Source organism: Coturnix japonica, chromosome 12, assembly GCF_054131305.1.
Source record: "Coturnix japonica strain WE chromosome 12, WE-NBRP24, whole genome shotgun sequence".
Lineage (NCBI taxonomy): Eukaryota > Metazoa > Chordata > Aves > Galliformes > Phasianidae > Coturnix > Coturnix japonica.
In genome coordinates, this window is record NC_140674.1 from 17,230,706 (window position 1) to 17,253,840 (window position 23,135).

Genomic DNA, 23,135 nt, shown 5'->3' on the forward strand with positions numbered 1-23,135 from the left:
GTCTGATGGCAGTGGATAAGCAAAGGATCCCCCAACATTCCTGTTCCGCCAGCACACACACATTCATTTATACACTTCTTCCCCACTCGCTGTGCTCTGCTGCAGTGATTTATGTGTTGTCTGTCATCTGGAGCACCAGGGACGCAAGAGAATGAAGAGCAATAAACAAATAACAATCAGCAGACATAAAACAGGAATGAGTCCACAACTGTGCCCCTGAAAGGGCCTTGAGGGCTCTCAGGTCTCTGGGGGAAACGGGGGCTCTGCAAAGCAGTTACATGCTGCAGAGGATTGGCCCAGGCTACGAGCCTTGGGGATACAGGATACCAAGACAGGTTGTATTTCTGCATGGATGCCAAAACAGCACAAAAGGTGACAGGAGCTTTGGCTGTGTTATAGTGCACCACCAAACTCAGGGCCTGCAGGGCTGGCATGAAGGAGCCTGGTGCGGCTCTGACAGAAGTGGGCCCCTTTCAGAGGTAAATTATTCCCTCCATTTGTTATTTGTGATGAATAATGAATTATTCTCATAACATTTACTGTGCTGTTCATTTATTATACAGGACGGGGGTATGTTTAAAAGCTAATTATTGCTAGGAAGGCTCTACCCTTGCAAAATACATGACTTCTGCATATTTGTTTATCAGTGCTTTCAGGGGGGCTGTTTACTGCCATAGCTGGACAATGCCTGGCCCAGGGTGATGCTAGAGATGCTGCACAACCACAGGCTGGCAGCCCCCAGCCCACCAAGGACACGCTTTCTTACCTTAGAAGCATTATATTAGGAGACTTGTGGTGAGTAATGGCCTTAAGAGTGGTCTACAAGCAGCTGTAAATAATCAGAGAGAGTTATAAAGACTCGCTGTGCCGTGCTGCTGCTTACCAACAAATTTATCCAGGCAATTATTTTGAGCAATGTTTCTGAGGAGGTTTGAGTGCAGAGGACACAGTGGGAGGCTCCCAGGGCCCTGCTACAAGGGGCTGCACCATGAGAGCTGCTGTGTGCACCGCTCTCATTTTGCTCCCTCCGTGGAAAGGGAGCTCTGTGGAACCTCGTGGGTTTCTCATGAGGTGCAGAGCCATGGGGCAGCTCCACAGCTGACCTTGTGGGACTAAGGGGCACCTAGAGTGGGGGCTGAGCTCATTCTTTGCTTTCTAATGCCTCTCGTATTTACATGATGAGTCCGGTATCGGTGTCCTCCTGTGGCCTGCTGACCTCTGGGTAGCCCTTACCACTGCTGAGCCAGTGAGAAGCTCACAGACCTATGGGGAGGGATAGTTCAGCTCCAGCTCCCTGAATAATTGAATATCACTTGCTTTGATATAAACCCGATCTTCAGCGATACCCTTTTGGCTGTGGCCTGCTGTGCCTTTGTTTTCCGTTTTGAATCCCCAGCAGAAATATCTCTCCACCTACTGCCTTTGTAACCCGATAAGAGCACTATGAGCTGCCAGTAAATGATCTTTTATTTTATTCTTCATCCTTGTAAGGGTAAATTATTGTGTCAGCATAGAGACGATGCAGGTGACTAACCTCATAAAATGCAGTAAATGATTAATAAAATCTCAGATAACAATAGCTCATTGGGCAGATCATAACTCGCCCCTCCAAGCAGCTGCATGCCTTTGAAGGGCATGGGGAGAGGTTTTCAGCTGGGAGTCAGCGGCAAAACGCCAGCTCAGTGCCAGGTCAGGGCTGTGCTGAAAGGCATATAGGGCTCAGTGGAGGAGCATAGCCACTGCCCCAAGTGGCTTCAGCCCATGTTAGGGGGGCTGTGGCACTGCTGGGGGCTGGGATCCCACCCAGGAGTCTCAGAGTGTCTGCTCCTGCAAATACTGTGTTTCTTTTTAATACCACCCTTCATAAGGCATGGCAGACATACATGCAAAGATGCTCTTTGTGCTCACTGGATTTCATAGGGTCTGCAGAACCCAGTGCCAAGTGCACTATCCTCAGCAGTGTCCCTGATGGTTTGGCTCTGACCTGCACAGGCGTGGTGATCCCACAGCACACAAAGATCCCTTTCATACAGCATCAGTTCCCTGATGGTGTCACCCAGGACTGGAGCCTCAGATGCAGGGAAGTGAGCTGTGCTCATCCATGCGTCTGCCTTTATTAATATTCCAGCATTGGCCAAGCCCTTGTAGAGCTGTAATGAGAACATCCTCTTACGCACTGTTTCCAGAATTTATGCACAAGCAATACATAAATATCAATTAATGAAGCAACTATGCAAAAATTAATTAAAACATAAGAGGATAGGAGCCTCCGTTCAACTCCCTAAAAAGGAAAGATGTGTTCAGAAAGCCCTCCCTCCTGCTCAGAAGAAAGCTCTCCATGCCAAGGGAAGGAAAACATTATTTTCTTTTAATTGCACAATATTTCAAAATTAATTTCCATAAGAAGTAAATGGAAGAGAGAAAATCATGGATTTTGTAAGGAAATCGGAGGGCTGCAGTGCAGGCTCTTTGCAGCCCTGTGGGCAGCCACAGCCCGGCCCCACTCCTCCACCACGTCTGTGACCCCACAGCAATGCTGGTGGCACTAAACCTATACATCTGCAACTAGAGCCGTGAACGTGTTAATTAACCTGAATTAAATGTAAGAGCTACAGAAGAATACAACTGGAGCTGAAACCCAGACGTGTGGAGAGATTCCACTTTTCGCCAGGTGTTTCAGCCCCACTCTGCTCATGGTTTTCCCACAGAAGATTGCAGGTAGAGGTCCCACTGGTTGTCAGTGCTTGTTCTGCCTGCAGTACCACATGGGAATGCCAGTTCATGGACACTGCTTATCTTCTGCGTAATAAAACTATCAGCTCTAACACTCTGCACTTACAGCCTTTTATCTGAAGGGCTGGGTGCTCATTAACAACTCTCATTGTGACACTGCATCTATTTATTTATTTATTGGACATCCAGAATATCATCTACTAACTGCAATGGGTAAAAATCATAGTATTTTGCTTGTACCTGGGGTTTCCTGCCTATAGCTCACTACAAACAGTGACACCAAGTCTCCGTGTGAGCTGGGCAGCTCAGTGCCTATATCAGTGTGTACACTTGCATGCAGGGCTTCACCAGAGTGCTCTGCTCCCACTGTCTCCCCAGGCAGGAGAGGCAGGGGCTGCTCCACTCTGCTGGTCTCAAAAGAAGGACAATCGTGATATGATTTCCTCTCTTTTCTCTGCTTGGCTTAGAAACACAAGCACAGGTGTGAGGAGGGCTTGGGTCAAGCAGCAGGCTGGCAGATGGACTGGGCATCGGCACTGTGAGGAACTGATGCTTGTCCATGTCCTCTTTTCCCTTCGGGCTCCATCTCATTCAGGACATACAGAAACTGCTCCTTAACACGTTGCTGCAGCATTTTCACCTACTGCCCTCAAAACCTGATTTTCCACCCCCTTAAAGCTCAATCTCAGAGACATTTTGTGCTGGGTGCCAGGCTGTTAGCAAAGCTGCATCCTACGGTGGTGTCATATTATGAGATAATGCTGTAGTAGTCTCCAGTGAAGCCCACTCAGCCCCAGGGAAGGACAGACAAAATGTCACTATGCATTTGTGGCTTTGCTGATTATTGTTTCGGTTTTGTTTTGTTTTTTAATCAGAAAAATAATGCAAAATAATAAAACATCAGAAGCTTATTTCGATATGGGATTACAAACAGCTTTAGCAGAAACACGTGTGGTTTCTCACTTATCTGCCTCTGAGTGCAGAGGACACATCAGTGTCTCCAGACAGGCTGGGATGGAATCGTAACGTAATGTGATTGTGAAACACTCAGGACTGAGTGCACAGGCTGTTCTGAATCGAGGTTATGGCACTTTTGTCACAGTGACTGGACTATGTCCATGGAGGAATTACTCTGCCCAGCACTGTCAATAGCCTTGGGTTCTTTGAAGAACACCACTGAAGGGTCAAGTGCATATTTCATACCATTACTCTCTAGGATCAAGATTTTGATCCACTGCTTACTGTCACTATTGTTACCACTTTTATTGCTGTCACCCATTTCCTTGTGTACTTGAGGAGCTCCAGGGCCATCAGTTCTGAAGAAAACTGGGACACAGCCCATTGTAAGGAAGGTTGGTGGTAGGGCAATGGTGCCACTGTAAACACACTTTTCCTGCTCATGCCGTGCATTTGTTTCCAATTAACTTGTTCCTGGAATTTGGCATACAACATCTCATGTGCAAAGTCTGTGGAAAGTTTTATTAGAAGGGGAAAAGCTGTGAATGAGAGTCGCCAGTCCTGGATTTGGTTCCTGGCTCAGGACTTCCCTGTGCAAACAGCCACTTGGTTGTTTGGCTTCGTGCAGTGCTGCTGTGGTGCAGGGCCTTGGTGAGACATTTCTCCGTCCTTCCCTTTGCCCAGGTATAAAATCATTCTAAGAATACTCCTCTCTCAAGGTTGAGTTGACATTTATGGGTTCACTTGGAAATCTTGGAGGGGAAGTGCTATTAAAGCACAGAGAATGATTATTAACGGATGGAAAGGTATTTTAATGAAATATGCTGGCAAGCTTCCTGTTACTGCACGGTGCCAGCATTAAACAGGCTGTTTGAAGAGCTGCCTACCTTCCCTTTCTGAGTGATGGCTGAGAAATAACTGGAGCTGCTTCCCTTGAGCATTATTGCTCGGTCGCTCATGCCTCTTGCCATCTCTCCTTCATTTCCTCCCCAATAAATTCACTGTCAGCTCAGATGCTGAAGGAATCCACTGCTGTAATATGTCAACCTCCCCAGATTTTCTCGCCATTTGGCTGTGTTTCTCCTGGTGGTCCAGGTGGCAGGAGCATGTATTATTATGTATCCCCTTACATGATAAGCCCCTGAATTAGGTACCGGGTTTAGAGGGCATGGTGGAGATGGGTTGACAGTTGGACTAGATCTCAGTGGTCTTTTTCAACCTTAACAATTATGTGGTTTTATAAATGCCACCAGTTCTGCCTCTGCAAAGCTTCCACTTGCCCCAGACACTGCTTGGTGCAGCCCACACAGGTGAAGCAGGGGGGGGATACAGTGCGAACTGAGTTGTCTTGGGCTAAGTTTCATGTGAAGAGAAACCAGTGGCACAGTTGACATGGGTGGCGTGAAGACATGGTGGTCATCCATGGAAGCTGTAGGCAGCTGAGCTGATGAGCAGACCCACAGCCATCAAGCTGTGCCTGGCCCTTGGGGCAGCTGTGCTCAAACATGGAAACTGCTGCAAGTTCTCCCTGTGGGCACATTCCCAGATTTCCTCGTGAATGAGCTTTTCTGCTGGAATTGGACCTAAGTATGCAGGGCCAGGAGGGCTGTTCCCTTGAACTGCTCCCACCCAGAAGCAATACTGGACTGAGGAGGACCCACACAACCTGCTCAGATATTGCTGCTTCCAGAATATAGCCACATCCTGTGCATCAGCAGGGCTAGCAGAAGTTTTTCTTTAGCCATTTACTTTTTCTTTCTTTCTTTTCTTTGCAGAAAGAGGTAGCTTTGGAAGAATCTCCAAAGAAAGCTTCAGGATAGCCAACAAGTCCGGGTACAAACTTGGTATCTACTTCGCTCACACCAGTCCTCCTGAACGTCAGAGTATCAAGAGCCAGAACTTTGTTTCCTGGCCATCTCCAGCTGTTATTGCACCTCCTGGCACAGGAAACAGGTCAGTAATTCCTCACGTGTTCATTCAGCCTCTGCAGTGTGAAATATGAATGGGAAACCAAAACAAACCCACAAACCCCTACAAACAGAAATTGTTGTAGAAAGATTGATGTCTGCAACCCAGTGCTACCTTCGAGGAACGCAGCGAGAGGCAGCCAAAGGCACCATCTGTTTATGGTGGAATGTGTAAATTTATATCTATTTCTGAATTCTTGAGTTATGAAACTGCAAACGTTTCAGCTGTAGTGTGCACAGCACATGGAGCAGCATGGGGAGCCGCTGTGCGTTTGATCCCAGGACACGTGGAGCACCTGCTCACATCAGAGCAAAATGAGGCAGGTCCATAGCAGCCAGCAGGAACCATTGCAAAACTTCTGTGTCTCCTGGGGCACTTGCAAAGGTTTTTTAGTGAATTCATAAGAGCTCAGCATGCAAAAGTAACCACCACTTGATGAGCCAGTTTCCCACACTATCAGGCATTTTCAGCGCTTTTGCCCCCTAAATTAGCTGGCTTTCTTACTACGAATGACTCCTACTTGCATCAGGTGGAAGCCTGACTGTAGAGTCCTATTTTCCAGCTCTTCTATTCTCTTTCAGTTGTTTTCCTGTTCTGCTCCTTCTCTTGATCACTGTGTCTATTTAGAGCAATCACTCTTCAGGGCAGAGGTTACCTGTGTGTTTGTTTGTAGCCCAGTGCAGCCCAAACCCTCACTGAATTTTCCCCATGCTCCTATACCACAGACAATGATAAAGATGGGAAAGAAAGGGAACAGCCACTGGAGCGTGGAGTATTTCCATAAGCTGCTGCAGAAATGCTAAATGTCATTGGCACACAATGACTGTGACGCTTTCCGCAAGCATGAATATCCTCAGTCTTCAGTGGTCAAGGTGAACGTTTTCGTAGCCGTGTTCCAGCCTATTAGTCAGGCTGTGTATTGAGGGCTCACTCCTTCTAATGGAGCTGCCCTGCTTGTTTGTCTCATGAATACATTGCAGCCCCCTTGATTAAAGTTGCATGGAGCCTTCAGCTGTGTCAGTGATGTAATTTGCATTCTACTTGGCTTACAAGCCTTGGGGCTTTGTCTTATGTTATATAGAATATGCTATACAACAATTAGCCTGGAACCAAAACAACATGCGTTTGCACGGTAATGAGCATTTGCTTCATGCAAAGGCTGACTCTCATTGAAGGGTGTGTATTCCAATCATGTTCCAATCATTTAATGTGATGCTATCCTGCATTTTTCAGAATTCTTGGCTGGGCACACTGCCTTGGGACGCTATGAACACAGCTGCTGGGGCTGTTTGCTACCAGTTCCTGAGTGCTAGGACTGGCTGCAAACAATGCAGATCAGGCAAAGAACTGATTTGGTCCTTTAACTTTTGTTCTATGTTTGCCTCTGATTAGGCTTTGAAGTTTTATCAATTTTTTGAAATCAATGATTTTATAGTTCTGAAGCATTAGTTGGATGCCATGAAAAGCTTTCCCCACCCTTAACATATTCTTGCCGTCTTCTCATTTCTCCGGGTCTACCCTATTTATTAAGTCTGCCCATGGATAATTACAGCTCTCCTCCTCTGTGACCTCCTCTGATCATATTATAATTTCCTCTAATCTTCATATAAAATTTCCTTAGATTCAGGATCCAGTATCAATTTGAGTGTTATTGATCACAATAATGTGCCACATCTTAAAAGAGCCCTTAGCACATGATGCATCTCCTTGCAGCTCATCACAGCAGAATCACTTTGAAACGCAGCCTTGTCCCTTTCCCTGTAATGGGAAGAAATGATCTTGTCTTGATTATACCATTGTTCCCCCCCTCTTGATGTAGGATTAACATCAATCAGCTGGACAGCGTGATTGATTTTCTAATTAATAAGGCATTTGTATCAGCTTGCATAACCACACAAAGCTTAATGGGTTCCCTACTGTATCTGAAAAGCTGGTTGTATATATGTGGATTTGCTCCTGCACCTGGAAGCCCTGTAGCCAGCCTGCCTTGGCTGTCCCTCACACAAGGAGGTGACCACATTAAGGAGTGTTTCACCAGCCTGTCCAGAGAGACAAAATGTCTCTCTCCTCTGGATGATGAGTTCAGTCCCAAGGCTGAGTTCTTCCAGGGTTCAAACATGCTGGAGCAAAAAGAAGCAGTGCCCTGGGTTGGGAGGGGAAATAAATCGAGGTGTGGGAAGAGGAGAATGAATGTCAATCTGCAAGTGTGTAGAAAAGTGTAATTCCCATTTGGTAGCTCCGTGCTGTTCTGTCAGAAGACAAAGGCACAAAGCTTTGCTCCACTGCATCTCCCCTTGGCCACATTGGCTGCTAGGAGCAAAAGATGAACCAAAGACTGAATCTTGCAGGAAAGCCAAACTGTATGAGGGCAGATGTGTTCTGTGATTTCCAGCTCTCTTGTAAATTAAACACAGCACAGGCAGAAGCATGGTCCAGCTCCTTCTCAGTCTTCTATCCTGACTTATGCTTTTGCTATATTATAAATCTGAGGGTGAGAGCTATACATCAGTGCAGATTTTGGCACTTCACCCTTACATACTGTCTGGACAAGGAACAAACTCTACAGTGTTAAAATAAATAGACCCACATACCGGCCTGGGATGATTTACATCACTGGCCACCCAGCTCGTAGCTGCCACAGGTGGGGCAGGGATGGTTGCCGGCTGTGGGCTCCCACAGCAACCAATCCTCAGGCCATCAAGCCTTTTGTATAGCAGCATCTCAATGCTCTACAGCACCTAGTGAAGGAGGAAAAAAAGCTCACTCACAATGCATAGGAGACTTTCCATCAACAAGTAGATGAAGCTCAAACAAGAGACAAAGAAGGTGAGCATTTGCTTTGTACCTGCACTGGGAGCACCTCCCACCCAATACCCTCCATTTCACGACATGTACCACAGAGTACATGCGTCCATCTTACAAGTGCTCAGATTGTTTCTATAACCTTTGGCTGAAGTCCCATGGGACGCTGCAGCACTAAGTCCTACCAGCTCTTCTCACCAGTTGTTAGCTTGATTCTCGCTTAGGCTTTATAATTTTCCTATGTTTTATCCTTTTGGGGAATTTGTCATCCCTAATTAATCGCGGATCTTGTAATATTTTGTGTAATTGCCTTATTGATTGATCTAAATGTGCACTCATTTATTGTTTCACTTACTCCATTGGCTGAGTGGCATTTTCTTTCTTGAGACGTTCATTCTTTGCTCATTGGTTTGAAGTCACTGGAGTTATGCTACAGATTCACAGATTGCTTGTAAAACCAATTAAAGACGTCTTTTACAAATTGTATTTTTTCATTTGGTTTCCCCAGTATGTTAGAAAGTAGGCAAAATATTAACTGGGCTTTCCTAAATAAGATCATCTTCATTTTTTGTCCTTTTTGGCCCTGTGGCAGGAGAAGGCAGTCAGAAGTCCACACGTGGATTTGGTTTTAGCCTGCTCCATGCAAACACAATACTTGTTAGGAAATTTTCCCCTGGGTGTTCTCTCTTGGAGAAGCCTTCTCTCTGCTTGGCTGGGATGTGCTGGACCAGTGGCCTACGTACAGACCCGGTGCTTGCACTGAGATCAGGATGGGCCATGAGCATTGGTCAGAGCCAGGTTTGAGGCCATCTATTATTCCATCACTGCAGCAGCCAGGGATGCAGCCAGGGATGCAGCCAGGCTGCACTGGCAGCCCAACTCACCCTCTCACCAGCACCAGAGAAATGATTTGTAGACTCAGCCATATAATTTGGATGCTGGCCCTCAGCCACCCTGAACATGGTGTAAGAATAGAGGATTGAACCCATTGGGCTCTAAATGAGTACTGTTATTTTCAGCATTCATGGATGTCACCTTAACAGTGCAGGGAAGCTGGCAGGGTTCCCCTGACCTGTAAACAGACAGTAAATGCATTCAGGTGTGCCAACCCCCAAGGCTGTGTGGGAGCACCCAGGGGCACAGCACTGCACTGCTTTGGGGTTGCTCCCACCACTGGGCCCCAAAATATTTCCAAGGAAGGCTTGTCTTTCTGTAATAGCAGGAGATTGTGCCATGTCCCCATGATATTAAAATCTCTCTGTATTTTCTGTGGGTATTCTGTTAATTAGGAGGTTTCTCCTCCCAGCTACGCTGTAAATGGAAAGGGTTCATGCTAAACCGATTGCCCTACTTACGTAGCTACTCGGAGGAATGCTAAGATGGATTAATATGCATAGCAGAAGGCTTATGACCCTGGGAGACACAAGAACCTGAAATAACCTTAATATGCTGTCAACTCGCATTACTGAACCTCAGTGAGCAAGAAGAGCCTATTTAGCAGTCTGTCTTGGAAGAAAAGTGTGTATCTTTTATCTGGCTTTTTCCTCCCTCTTTTCAAATGGAAGTGTTGCTTTTCTCTCTCCGGGCTCTGTTTTCACAAGGCACAATAAAGCCCCACCAGTCCCCCCTGCTCATCCCAAACCAACCCACACACACTCACACTCGCAGCACCCGAGGTGCCCACGCAGCCCATGGGGATTTCCCACATCTGTTGGAAGAAACGAGTGTGGAAATAAGTCAGAGATGCAGTATTGCATTTTCCATGCTTATGTATAGGAACCACCACATACTGCGTTTCAACATGACAGCCATTGGGCTTGGAAGCCCTAGTAGCAAATACATAACAAGGGAAAACAACAAATACTTGTATTTTACTATGTAAAGGAAATTGGAGAATATACTGAGGAGAAAACCTCACCTGTGATGCACATGGTGCAGTTCAGGCCAGTAGACCCACAGTGAGGTCTGGAAAGTCCAATTCTGGTCTTGGAAAATGGCTGTGGCTGGAGAATTTGGAAACAGCCAGAGACCTTTGTGGGTCTTATCCCCCCCTTTTTTTTTTTTTTAATATTTACATATTTCTTTATGTATTTATTTCTTTATTTTGCCAGAAGGGGATGTGCAAAGCAGAAACACTGGGAAATGGTGAAAGGAGGAAAACCAAGCCACGAGGTGGGGGAAAGGAGGATGCAGCCCTGTCCTGGCGTGCTGGTGGGGAGCTAAGTAATTGGAGCTGCTTGCTGTCATGTGCCCATGTTCTCACAGTGTCCCTTATGGAACACACTGCACGCTGTGCTGCTATAAATCCTTATTATCTGTGTCTTCACAACCAGAAGATTCCCATTACCCAAAAGAAGGGCAAATCTCCGGGGACATGTTAATGGCATAGAAAACTCCTTCTGTTATCTTAAACCTTGATTAATCAACCTTATTTAGAACATGATAGCGGGATAATTGAAGCTGTCCCCATGTTTAAAAAAATGCAGTAAGTACTTTAGCATCTGCAGCTCCATTTCCTTATTACATCAATATTGATGCTTCCTGGAGAACACTGTGAAATCCCACATTTAGGGACACTTCCAGAGCTCTGTATTTTCAGGATGCATTAGCTGGGGGTTCCCAGTGGCAGCAGAGTGGGGGGTTGCTGCTTCTCTAAATCCATTCTCATTGCTCATCCACGACCTGCAGCCTCCTGTCATCTGCCCATCATCTGGGAAAATAATGACTGTGCGATGACAATGTAATGGATTGCTCATTAGCGTGGTTCTGTATGTGAAAAGTGCAACTTGGGGGAGGGGGGAGAGGCTGCTTCTGAAAATGGCAAATTATTTTTATGCATTGAACACAATAATGAGCACATCAGGCAGCTGTTATTTTGGAGATTCTAGAAGCAGGCTTTGAATGAAATGCTTAGAGAATACTTAGAGAGGAATTAAGCTTTGAAAACATAAACCAGAAGGAAAGTGTCCTGTTTCCATCCCATTGCTCTTTGTTTCCACTGTAGAATTAAAAGAAAACCAATACGCTTTCCTCTTTTTTCTCGTTATCCCTAAGGTCCCTGTCTGAATTGGAGTTGCTGAGGCATTTTCTAATGTTTTCCAATTAACATCCCTTGATAGCGTCTTCAGAGGCTTGAGGAAATGCAATGACAGCACAAGTGTGACCCCATCGTCACAGCTGCTGAACTCTGGCAGGTGATTTTAAGTAGAAAATGCTGATTTGGGGCCCAAACTGAGGGATCCCCTCCATCTGAGGCAGCTGTAACTGGGTCCAGGAGCACAGCCCAGCAGCCCTAAAGGAAGTGCTTATTGGGTATCTCCAATCTGGGGCTTAATCTGGGGAAAGAAAGCTTAATTTGGGGATAGAGCAGCCTTTTCTGGCAACAAACATCAGCCCTTAATAAACATATTGCTTTTGGCTCTGTGTGTGGGTGCTGGGGTAGGAAGCAGCCAGAGCAGGATGCTGACAGCTCACTCTGCCTCAGGACTTCAAGCTGAGGACAGAAAAGAGCTGCATCACCGCTGCTCACTGCTGCATGATAACTTGAGCCAATTATATGTGCCTCATTTATCTTTTAGATAAGAAGCAGAGAAAAATGGTTTTTCTATTTCCATAATCATGCCACTAACTAGACAAAACGTGGTAATCCATAATGAGCCAGGGAGGGAATTAAGCAGAGAACAGGGCCTTTTGATGACTTGCCAGTTTTCTCAAGCATCATTCATGCAGGTTATTGACATAGGACCAATTTTTCATCCTCACTTTAACAGGACTTCCACTGCTAGAGCTGAAAAATGACAGGCACAAATGTTTGCAGGCACAGCTTTGTCCCTTAATTTAAGACTTCCTCAGATTTACAAGTCCTTAATTGTACCTACAAGTCAGGTACCTGGGAAATAATGCTGTGTACAGACAGGTGCAGATATTGCTTCTGCGTGGTGGGAAGCAAGGCTCTGTCTCTGGCCCTGGCTATCCACAGAGCAGATTTTCCTCCTCTCCAGGCACTTCCTCACCAGCAATGACCTGGCAATAAATCTCTGGGCCCCAGCCCCAGGGCAACAGAGGACCATGCTGATGGTCCCTATGTGATGCTGGGAGTGGGGATTATAGAAGAGAAACAATGGTGCTGTAGGGTACAAATGCATTCCCCCCAGCATTCCCCCTGCAGAGAAATGTGTGAGCATCCTTGTCAAAGCTGATCATTTTTCTTCCTTCTTCTCTTTTTCTTCAGCCTAAGTGAAGGCTGGGATGCACAGTGCAGTAAATAAGACAACACAGAAAGGGAAGGTTTTTCTGAAGCTGCAGATTGCCTTACAGAACACACAGGGAGAGCAGAATCAGTTCTTTGCAATTCTTTGCTCGCTGGTCCCATCTCATCCTCGTCAAGAGCCCATGTCTTTAAAAATAATGATATTTCTCTCTTAATTCACTTAGCGTCACTCAAACACTAAAGGAGCAGTATCTGGAGATTACAAGAAAGGGATGGAAAAATGGAAAAAGCCTTCTGGGTATGATTTTGTTCTCCAAAACCTGATCTCCATACGTACTTTTTGCTTCGTGGGATAAAATCGCTGCTATTTGGGTGTGCCAATCAACCTGCTGTGGGGCCAGCAGAGATTTACCGCCATCATTTAGCACACCGCTTGTAGATTAAAGGGGCTTGTCCTTTTCACTTCGCTTTATTTACGATTTCCAAATACTAAAGCATTCGGGCAGAAATTATGGCTCTGTGAGGCCATAGATATGTCCATATTCATCCATCTAAGGGCTGGAAGTTCATCAGTTTGACTTTGGGAGTGAAGCTGAACTTAGGCCAAGCCCACACTGGACTCAGAGCCGGGTTGGTACCAGCCTTACACCAAACCCTTGGCTTACAGCCTGAGCCCAGTCCCACCTGTACTTTGATCTCAGCTCCACAAAACCCTGAAGTTTCATTTTACACAACAGAAATTGCAAGGAAGCTGCCAGGAACAGGGTGAAGTTCACCCAGTGAGGTTGTGGGTGTATTCCCATAGCTAGAAACCCATTTCCTTAGACACGGTGTAGCTGTCACAATAAAAGAAAGCATAGCGATAATAATAAATAATAAAATAGAATGAATAAAATAGTATACAATGAAATATAAAATAATATAATTAATGCCACAGGTTAAAAGGGATTAGTTGGATGGAGTCATCTCATTACTCACACAAACACAACAGCAGGAGCTGTAGCCTGAATATGCAAACAGCGCAGAGCCCTAAATATCCTAATGTATTTTAGAGTGGTCATTTCTAATTAGCACTTGAATCCAGCACTCCACTTAGCCTAATTAGAGGCACAACAGAAAGCTGTTTGAGCTCACATGCATATCGGAGATGTGGGATCTCTGGCATCTTGCTGCCCTTCTCCCCTACCAAGGGCACGCACAGCATGTCAGCACCCAGCCCCAGTGCGGGCTGATCCCACAAAGCCAACGTGCTAAAACACGCATCGTGTGCTCCGTGAAGATGCTTTAGACATGGAGCCGGAGGTGGGCGTTGTGTTACTGGGAGCAGTCAGGGCAGACCCACATATGGGCGACGTTGCAGTGCTGGGGACAGGAGGGTTAAAGCGTGATGCTGCCAGGCGAGACAAAGCAGGCATCGTTCCTGAATTTCGCTTTTTAAAGGTTTTTTTTTAATGGCTTTTTCAAGGCGAGGCGGGCACACCCCCGCGCATCCCGCAGGCTCCGTGGTACCCGCCTCGCTGGGAGATGGATTTAGCAAAGCACTGCAAGATCTTGCTGTGAATGAGCAGAGCCAACGCTCCCAGCTCCATGGAAACCCGCACCCCGCTCACAGCTACCACCGAAAGCACAAGCCCTGTTAATATCCAACACTGCGCAGGGACGTGGCAAAACCTAGCAACCCCGCGGCAGCTGTTATGCAATTCTCCATTAATAGCTCAGAGGGATTCAGCATCCTCTTAACATTTGCTCCCCCCTCTGCATTTCTAGATGGGAGTTTTTTGCTTCCCTGCTGCTAAATCTTGAAGTGGGAGGGAACAAAGGGATCGCTGTTGCATAATGCAGCCTCACAGCCATGCCCTGCTCCCACTGCTTTGGAAACCCAAGCAGAAGCCATGTGATAGGATCTAATTTATTTATTTTTTCTTCTCCTTTCTTGTATTTTCTAAGCTGTCAGCTAAAGGAACTCATTCTCTCCATAGAACCATAGAATCATTACAGTTGGACAAGACCACTAAGATCACCAAGTCCAACCCCAACCCACTCTCACCGTGCCCATTGCCCACATCCCTCAGTGCCACATCCCCACAGGAACATCTCCAGGGGTGGTGACCCCATCGCTCCCTGGGCAGCTGTGCCACTGCCTGAACACTCTTTCTGAGAAGGAATGTTTCCTAATATCCAATCTGAACATCTGTTGGTCATTGAGTGTTACAGAGCCATTGAGCACAGTGCGTCTTTGGGATGACAGTCACATCACATGGATCCAAGGAGCCGGAATGAGCAAGATGACACATTGTTGTGGTCACCCCATTCCTTAAGGCTGCATGGGGTTTGCTGGAGGCAGGCAGGCTGGGAATGATGCTCTTCAGTCACCCAGTGTGATCTTTACTCAACCAGGTAACTCGTAAGCATTTCGTTTTTCTCTAACAGTCAAAGCATTGCATGAGCAGTGAAGAAAAAATGTCATTTTCAACAGTCGTATCCTCAGTGAGGCAAACATGCATCAAATTGAGAGTTGTTTTCAGGGTTAGAACTTGTCTCAAAAGCCCCAAAATCGAGAGAAATAGGGAAAGAGTGTCAGGGCTGTGACCACAAAACAATAGAAGAAGGTGACCGAAGACTCACTAACAGCTCACAGTCCTTGATGGGTGACTAAGAAAGCTTGCTGCAAAGAGATGCTGGCATTGCTTCAGCACTCCTAACTGCTTAATCAGGGATCCCAAGCCCTCATAAATCAAGATCAGATCTCTGTGGGATTCCTGTTCTCAGTGAAAGCAGCTGGAAAGACAGCCTAAGCCAGCAAGTTTCCCAGCCTAATGCTGGGAGCCTGAGGGCAGTGATCAGGAGCTGCCCCTTCCATTGCTCAGAAATAAGAAGCACCCCTCCTGCCCTCACCTGCCTTACAACAAACCCTTGCTCATCCAGGAAAGTGATCCATGGTTTGAATATCTATTTTGCACTTGGGCCTAGAGCAAACTATGTCATCAGTGGCGACATAAGGAATAGAAGCAGGGGGAAAATGAAGGGGAAATTAAGCTCTTTAGCACACGGGCAGGAGACGTGTTTGGGTAGAGGCAAGGAATTAAAAAAAAAATAATAATTACAAACCAGAGAAAAGCACCTTGCCTCCAGCAGAATAAATGCCAAGAAGCTCCATCCAATCAGTTAATGGAGAAGGTTATTTGGTCTGCTCTGCTGCAGGTCTGACGTACAGAGAAAGGCGTGTGGCAAAGCGATTGTGATTTCAGTTACTGTGGTTAATGTTTGGAAATAATCTTTAACTCCTTGTACAAATGGCTCTTACCCCGTCCTTTCCTGTGAATTTCTCAACCTGGTGTAATTTATCCTCCAATGACTGGCCCATGACTTGTCACTCACATCTCTGCTTTTTGCACCCTGTTTATGATGGGAGGTGGAAGCTCTGTGTGGTTGGTGAGGCTGGAGATGGGCACTATGTGCTTTAGGATGAAATAGAAGACTTGGGGCAAAACAAAAGTGTCCAGGCAGCACCTTCCCAGCTGCAGTAATCAGCAACATTAGATTTTAATACTCCTCAGTGACCCTTTTTTCACCCAGGAATTGAGAAGCTTTTTTGAGCTTATTTATACTTCTCTAACATCTTGTGGCAATCACAGACAGATTACAAAGATTTAATGCATGTGAATAGAGATATGGGCCATTATGTTTGGGAAACACTGAGCAAGATTTTATGCATACTTTTCCACCTTAACAGGAGAGCAGGCATCAGATGGAATCTGGCTGAACTCCAAAGCAAATTAATGATGCTGATGTTCAGAAAGGAAACACTGCTGTCCTTAAATAGTCAAGCATTGTTCTCAGACTTCCTGCAATAATCTGTGTCTTTTTACCCAAAAAGATCCCTGTCTGTGCGGGTCCAAATTCACTGTCAGTTCCTGAGCCTTCCCTGATGTCTGCCTGCTGTGTGTATCTGCACTGTCTGTGGTTTTTGTTCCTTTTTCTGCTTTGAAGCATTCTCTGCTGCAGCACTGCCTGTGGCACTGGTGGCACTGGGAGAGCACAGAGGATATGTGCCTCCTGGGCAGCCAGTCTGCTTGATGTTAGGGCAGTGCATGTACTAGAGAAGCTCCTTCTGTGATGGTTGGGAAATCATTAAAATAAGTTACCCAGCCCTTGTCCATTTCCACATCTCACTAGGATGGAGGGAATTCAGAACCAAACTTGAATGAGCAACCAGTGCCGTGGCCAAAAGTCATTGCCTGATGCTGGGTGTGAGGAGTGGAAGCCCTTAGTCCTGACCTGGCATCAGTTTTATCTACTGAATGGTTTTTTTCCACCTCTAATCATCAAAATACATTGCAGAATTTGGAGTTCAGTCTGACATTTCTTATGGGTTTCCCAATCCACATATCTTATTTAAGTTCTGCTTACAAATATGCAGTGACCTACAAACACTTCAGTAATGGGTTTGAGCCAGGAAGGGGCTGTGCTTTGCTGCAGTGATTATTTATTCATTTAGCAGGGACTGATGGCTCTGCTCAGCTGGGAGCTGTGCATAATTAAAACCACAGTCCCTGCCCCAAGAGGCTTCCAGTCCAAAAGATGAAGCAAAGGCTGTGCCAGAAGAAGTTGTGGGAATCCCACGTGCCTGGATCATACGCTTAAAAAATGTAAATTTCTGAACAGCGAGCTCATGTGTGCACCTAGGAGAGCCAGGCTGCTTGGGGCTGGCAGGTACTGAACAGAGTTTTGTTCATGGGGCTGCAATAGGGCAGGGTCCTCCCAGGAGCCATGGACACCACATCCTGACCCCCAGCCCTGGGTGGGCTCTGGTGGCTGCAGCAATGCCTGCAGTGTGTGCACTGCCCGGCAGCAGAACTGCATTTCCCTGCACACAGAGAAGGGATCGCGTGCCTGAAAGCTCCACTGTTGGTTTTGCGTTGGTTGTTTTTTTTTTTTCCCCTTTCCTAATTATATAATTTGCCGTAATAAAAACTATTGCCTCCCCATACAAATCTTATGTCTCTTGAATAGGTTGGCACATTTCCAAATAGAACCAGAAAGTGCTTCTTAAACAGAAGTTTGACCATTATTGTTATTAAAATAGAAAAGGAAATGGAGGCTCGTTCACAACAAAGTGATATTTATTGCTCAGTTTAATTGCTTAATGTAAAGCGCCTGACTGGGGATTGGAGGGGGCTGATTTGCAGGCTGGTCACCCTTCCCAGAGCCACGTGTTGTGAAATCACATGTTAAAACTCAAGGTTTGAAATGGCCCTGGCAGATGGGAGCAGAATAAGAGCTGTGCAGCAAAGCCTGAAGTGAGTCCAAGTCATTCTGCTGGGAAACCATCCCTCCTGGAAGCCGCCTGGCATGCTGGAACAGCAGCCCATGGCCATGCTGGTGGCCAGCAAAGACCCTAAAATGCGAGCCCACCTTCCTCAAGCCAACACTCATTCCCTGTGAAGGTGAGGATTTTCCTTGAGGACACCCACATGGTGCTTTGTTGCCATGCTCGCATTGCAGGCTGTGCCTGGAGCATGCTGGTTTTTCCTGCTGTAACCACACAGCTCTGAGCTATTCCCATAGTACTGCCGGCAATCAGCCCTGGTATGCTGAGGGGCATATTTGTCATGTCTCGGCTGGTCTCTCCGAGAAGCAGCCACAGGTCAGGTTAGTTACTGAATTTATGTGTCAAAGGCTGCAGGGATGAACCGACGGCATTTGTTGTATTGTTCCAGACAGCAGCTGGATATTCCCGACATGCTGAGCCTTAGGAGTTCCCCTGCTTTCTGTGGCTGTTTGCAGTCCCTCTTTATTTGGCTGATGTTGCAGCAATTCAAGCAGAAAAAAGGTGCTACCAGCATAGGGAGAGCTGATGTCTCCCTGTAGGTGACAGCTTCCCTGGGGTGCAGGGAGCTGCAGCAGCACGTGGCAGGGGGCAGCCAACAGCTCCAGCTGTGAGGTTGGACCCTGCTTTGGTGACCTGCCCTAAGGGTCGGGCAGCAGCATCCCATCCCCATGCAGGTAGAGATAAGGGCATCGGGTCCCTCTTCCAGTAATAGGAGAGTGGGCATTGCTGTGGACAGGAAGCCATTCCTGATGAAAGCAATATCTGAAGCACAAAGCTGTGCAGTGCCTTAAACTCAACAGGATCCCATGGCCCCCATGAGCTGTGGGTGTAGAAAGAAAATAAATCCCAACAGGTATAGGCTGCTATCACAGTGAAACACCGAGGAACAAACTATTAACTTTGGTGGGTTTCTTTGTTTTTTGGTGTTTTTTTTTTTGTTTTTGGGGTTTTTTTTGTTTTTTGCAAGATGAAATATGGGCCATTAGCTGCTGCTGGAAAATGCCTTAATGTCTCCCATGCCCTTTGTGCAGCCATGCCCTGCAGAAGGGCTCTCCCTGCACCCAGAGGGGAACGCCCCGTGGCCGGGCTGGGGAAGTTTGAACCTGAACTCGTCTGTTTAGGTTTGACTTTTCCTGCTGGAGTCCTTGGCCTCAGCCCAAACCTCAAAAGTAATCTACAGCCAAATACTTTTGAAGTTGGTAATGAGGCACTGAAGCGTTACTGACAAAAGTGAGCCTGGTCAGTCTGCAGTGCCCCAGCAGTGTGTGGGTCTGCAATGGGGCTGCAATGTCCTTCTGGGCACGGCCAGGAATGAGCAAAGTTCTTGCTTGTTTCACAGCAAAGCAAACACAGCAGGCTTTCTATTGCATGCCTGTTGCTTGGGGTTAATTGCAAGTGATCACATCCTTCCACACCCTACATTCCTGCTTGCCAGCATTCTGCAACATGGGACCTTTTTAAGCCCTTCCAAGAGGGTGTGAGCCCCATGGGCTGCTTGTTGCTGGGCTCCAAGGGGACCTGCTCAGTCTAAACCAGACCTATTCCCTGTGACCCACTTGCTCTTGGATCAGGAGCTGCCCCTGAACTGCTTTCCCTCCATTATGACATTAGTGTTGTGTTGACCTTCTCTGCAGGTTTGGTTTTTTGCACAGTCTTTTAATGGAAAAGAGTGACCCTGTGAAAGTGTGGCTAAATATCTGGAGATCCTTAGGCTTATAAAATGTCACTGTCTGAGCAATCAGCTGGTGATGTATCTGACACAGTCAGGGAAAGGGTGAACTGTTTTGGTTCCCCCAGTATTGATGGCTAACGCCAATCCAATCTGGAATGAAAGGAATAAAATCTGTCTGCAACCTCTGGCTCTTCCAAAAGAGAGTATGTTTTAATTAAATGGAGACCTAGGCGGTTAATCAGAACAAGTACTGATGGTGTGATTAGCAGGAAGCGCAGGATGGAAAACAGGGAGCAGGGCTGGGGACTCAGGGGCTGTGCCAAGGGCAGGGGGCACTCAGGGAGCCTCCATAATTCCAGGCAGCCCTGGGGGTCTCTGTCTGGGATGCTGGTGAGGCCCTCCCCCCCAGAAAACAGGGCATTTATCACAGTTACCTTTGTGAGGAGTAGTGTGAGGGGTTGCAAAATCAATTTGAAATGCATTGTGTTGAAGGGGGGGAAAATAAAGCCACCACAGAAATAAGCTTTTAAAATTGAAAGATCAATGAAGAAACAGCCGCCTGGCCACCCCCTCCCCGCACAAAGCACACACTTTCTTCTGATGACAGCTCAGCCTGCAGCGGTTTCGATGGCAGGAGGCCAGCAGAGAGCTCACAGAGCTTCAGCTTAAGGTGGAGCTGCTCACAGTTCCCTGCCTAGCAGTACCCAGCCCCACAGAGCCAGCAGGACCCCTGCTGCAGCTGGGGAGCTGGGAAGGTGTGGTGGGATGTTCCCGTTGGAGGATGCCCACATGTAGGGGTTTGCTGGCAGCCCCATGATCTGGGAAGCCCTATGGAAGTTCTGTTTCTAGGGGCCTCCTGCAGCTCTACTGGCAAACACCCACCATGCTTCTGCTGCTTCCTGGAGGTATGGCCATGCTGAGGCACCAACACCCCAAGAAATGCTTGGATTGGAAATGTTCACAGCTTTACCATGAAGGGTTTGCTCTGAAAACCAAGAGTAATGTGGGCAGCCCATGTAGAGAACCATCCTCCAATGTACTCACTTGTTATAAATCCAAACCTGCCTGGTACAGGTATTTGGTCAGCAAACTTTTACTCCTTGTGAGCCCATAGCTCAGCTGGTGCAATGTGTGTGCCTTTTGTAGTCCTTTTGCTCACAAAGTGGAAAGGGCTGTTTGTGTGTTTCTTCCAAAACCAAACACGTGTGTGCAACAAACATGGGATGGGTGCAGCACTGGGTCTGCGAAGGCCCTGCCTTCCAGAGGAGCACTTTGTTAGGATGGTGTTTGCCTTGGCTTTGATGTTATGGGACAATCAGTATGCCTGTGATTATTTTCATCTCATTGTCCATAATGGCTTGGATGAGAAAGCTGTGCCCAGCATGCAAACAGCAGCCTCCTCAGCCATCAGCCCTCCAAAGCATGAACCAGTCTCCCATTTCTTCCAAATTTCAGAGCCATCCACCCCAGTTAAATGCTACTTGCCATGCATGCAGAGAACACTTGTCTTACCCTTAATCTCAGTACAAGTAATTCTGTATCTCATTGGTTTATAAGGTGGTATGTGCATTTCAAACCACACCTTTTGCAGAGCCTGCTCTGCAGAGATGCTCTGTGTGCTTTGTCCCAAAGCTCTGCATGGCACCAGGTGAGCACAACCAGGCAGCTTCACAATGCCCAAGTGCCTCTGCACAGCACCATTACTGAGAATGGAGAGCGGCCAGCACAGAACCTATAAATCCCTAATGGTGCCCCATTCCTGGTCCTGACTCACAATTGTAATATAAAGAAAGAAAACATATTGGGTCTTTTAATTTGCCTTTTGGAGTCTGTGCCTTCGGGCACATATTCCAGCTTTTCTAAAACATGCGGGCTAGGAGCTTCCTTTCATTTCTCAGTGAAAGCTGAGAGCCTCACTTATTACTCGCATCCAAGAGCAGAGCTTTATGAAAAATTCCAAATATCAGAAGATGGGTAATAAAATCACAGGGGCTGGCAATGCAGAGACTCCATCTAGATACATAATATCCCTTTTATAATCCTCCAAGAAAAGCACGCGCCGCTGGGATGCTGCTCTGCCACGAGAGAAACGAATGCAATGAGTGTGGGTGAACCGCAGCAGACACAGAGCTCAGATGGCTGCTCCTTGGCCAGGGCTCAGCTTGCAGGGCTGTGGGCTGAGGCAGTAACCACATAAGCAGAAACACACACAGGAGTGGAACTGGGAGAAAGAGGGGTAAAGGTGACTGGCACCCACACAAGGATTTTGGCAATCACAGTGCCAACACCTGGCAAAGGAGAGCTGGGAGGTGCTGGGAAGGTGGCGGTTCATCAAACCCTGCAGATGTGGAGGCTCAGCCAGACTGCCAGAGAGGCAGCCTGCTGAAATTACGGGGTGTCTGAGAGCATTTCTTGTTCAGTTCCAATTTATGCTGCTATTAAAGCAGCTCTGCTGACCCACGCCAGGCCCCATGATCAGCATCCCACCCACCCTTAGCATTATTCCCTGGATGCTCCATGCAAGGGAGCCCAATGGGGCCACAGGGAATGAATGCCCCTCACCTCCCTATTGCCCACCCCCTGCATAGGCACAGCAATGGCTGCCCTCACCTTCATGGGGAACATCTCTTGTCACTGCGCATGGAAATGGCAAGATAACAACCTCAACTCTTGGTTCCTTTAATGTAATTGGAAATGGAGTTAAGCTGCGACTCTAAAAAGGAAGTCTAAATTAGGTTGCAAAAGAGAAAAGGATATTTGACAGCAGGAGCAGGCTCTGGAAATGCAGTCATTGTTTCTACTTATGGGTTTTGAAATGTAAATAATTTAACACCCAGCTAAGCAGAGGAAAATCTGCTATTTTTGGTTTATTCTGAACAAAGACATCTGTGTATTCTAAAACATACAGTTCAGCATTAAAAAAGAACCACAACAATGCAGCAATAATGCCTGCGGGAATGCCCTTAGGTATTTAAGACTCAGTGCTGGGGTCTGGCTGGCTGTGCCCCACATTACACCCATACCCTCACAGCAACCTCTAGCCTCACCAGGTCATCTCAATAAACCCATAAATAAATGATTTCTATTGGTGAATCCTGAGGATTCCTTACAGATTTCAGCCAGAGGATGAAAACACAGGGAGGGGTTGGGAAGGCAGCACTTGAGTCTGAGCTGACCCAAGCCAGGGTGCTTGGAGAACAGCTCTGGGTTGGGTGGGATGTAGGGATGTGTGGCTGCCACCAGGCATCAGCTGCTTGAGATCCCAAGCAGTGCTAAGAACGAGACTGAGATTCAGACTCTAGTGCCCTTTAGAAATGAGGGCTACTGCATGCACACAGGTGTTGCTCGGAGGCAGGATGCAACCTCCCCCTTTAGAGACCTTAAGTCAGTTGCTGTGCTTTGGGTAATTAGCACAATTAAGCCTGATTTGGTTTGCTGCTCTCTCAGCTCTATCAAACACA

The 23,135-nt window shown here is 46.9% G+C and overlaps 1 protein-coding gene across 3 annotated transcripts in view; it reads left to right on the plus strand.

The window, feature by feature from the left end:
- The window catches only part of TBL1XR1 (TBL1X/Y related 1), a 375,211-nt gene that overhangs the window by 225,840 nt on the left and 126,236 nt on the right, over positions 1 to 23,135 (plus strand). For all 3 annotated transcript variants that reach the window (XM_015871583.2, XM_085513249.1, XM_085513250.1), the window contains exon 7: positions 5,466 to 5,643. The gene's annotated coding sequence lies outside the window, so the exon portion shown is untranslated. The remainder of the gene's footprint in view (positions 1 to 5,465; positions 5,644 to 23,135) is intronic.